General features: G+C 44.5%; 1 pseudogene; it reads left to right on the plus strand.

Moving 5' to 3' along the window:
* Positions 1-1,207, plus strand: LOC118839783 (annotated as a pseudogene).
* Positions 1,208-1,717: the final 510 nt, after the last annotated feature.

Consider the following 1,717-nt stretch of genomic DNA (forward strand, 5'->3'; position numbering starts at 1 on the left):
ATGTCTCACAGGAACTTCTTTGCTCCCAGGCCTGGGTCTCTGGTCTTTCTGCCTCAAAAGAGAAGCAGCAGACACTGGGGAAAGATGAAGAGCTTCCCCAAAGATGAACCCACCAAGTCCATCCACCAGACAGCCTTTCTGGGTTATGAGGCAGGAATGACCCACAGAGTTTGAGAGGTGGACAGGACTGACTCAAAGGTCAGTAAAAAGGAAGTGGTGGAGATTATCACTCTCATAGAAACACCCTGCCATAGTCATTTTAGGCATTGTGTGCTATGTGAAAACCCCACAAGGCCTGCAGAGCCTCAAAATCATCTTTGCTGAGCACATCAGTGATGAGTGTAAGAGGTGATTCTATGAGAATTGGCATAAGTACAAGAAGAAAGCCTTTGCCAAGTACTAGAAGTGGCAGGATGATGACAGCAAAAAACAGCTGGAGAGGTACTTCAGTAGCATGAAGAAGAACTGCCAGGTGGTCCATATCATTGCCCATACCCAGATGTACCTGCTCCCTTTGAGACAAAAGAAGTCTCACCTGATGGAGATCCAGGTGTATGGTGGCAATGTGGCAGAGAAACTGGACTGGGCCCATGGGAAGCTGAAGCAGCAGGTTCCCATGTCCACCATATTTGGGCAGGACAAGATGACTGATATAATTGGAGTGACCAATAGGAAAGGTTACAAAGGTGTCACCAGCCTCTGGCAGACAAAGAAACTGCCCCCTCAAAGCCCAAGGCCTACATAAGGTGGTGTGTATTGGAGCTTGGCATCTGCCTGTGTAGCCTTCTCTGTGGCCTGAGCTGGTCAGTAGGGTTACCTCCTTTGCACTGAGATCAACAAAAAGATCTACAAGATAGGCTAGAGCTATGAGATCACAGGTAGCAAGCTCATCAAAAACAACTAGTCCACTGATGATAATCTCTCTGACAAGAGCACTGGCCATCTGGGAGGATTTGTCAGCTAAGGTGAAGTGACCAATGACTTTATCATGCTGAAAGCTCATGTCATTGGAACCAAGAAGCATGTCCTCACCCTGCAAAAGCCTCTATTACTGCAGACCAAATGTCACTCTCTGGAGAAGATTGACCTGAAGTTTATTGATACCACCTCCAAATTTAGCTGTGGTTGGTTCCATATTGTGGAGGAGAAAAAAGCTTTCATTGGACCACTCAAAAAAGACTGTGTTGTTAAAGAAGAAGCTGTCTAATGATTCCAAACCAACTTGGAACTGGTACATTCTCAATAAATTTTTTCAGAGCTAAAAAAGAACAAAAATGAGAGATACACCTCCATTGATAAATGGTCAAAGTATATGAACAGGCAGTTTTCAGATGAAGAAATTAAAGCTATCTATAGTCTTATAAAAATGCTCTAACTACTATTGAATAAAAAACATGAAAATTAAAACAACTCTGAGGTGTCACCTCACACCTATTTGTAAAGGCCAACCAAAGGAGGTCTGAGTAGATCTTCACTCCTAAGTAGGCCCCAAAACCCTAATTACTAGGGGCTAAGCAAATGTGGGTGTGAATCCACCAGGGCCCTAAGGGGAGTTGCTAAGACCAGAGCCAATGGTATGTGCCCAAGCTCTGGTCAGTCAGATGACATTCTAGTCAATGGGATGATATCTGATGACTGTATAAAAAAGAGAGAACAGAGTTGTTTCTTTGGGGCTCTCAGTCACTGGAAGAGTGGCACATGAGTCTGGGCAAGCCAT

Source organism: Trichosurus vulpecula, chromosome 1, assembly GCF_011100635.1.
Source record: "Trichosurus vulpecula isolate mTriVul1 chromosome 1, mTriVul1.pri, whole genome shotgun sequence".
NCBI lineage: Eukaryota > Metazoa > Chordata > Mammalia > Diprotodontia > Phalangeridae > Trichosurus > Trichosurus vulpecula.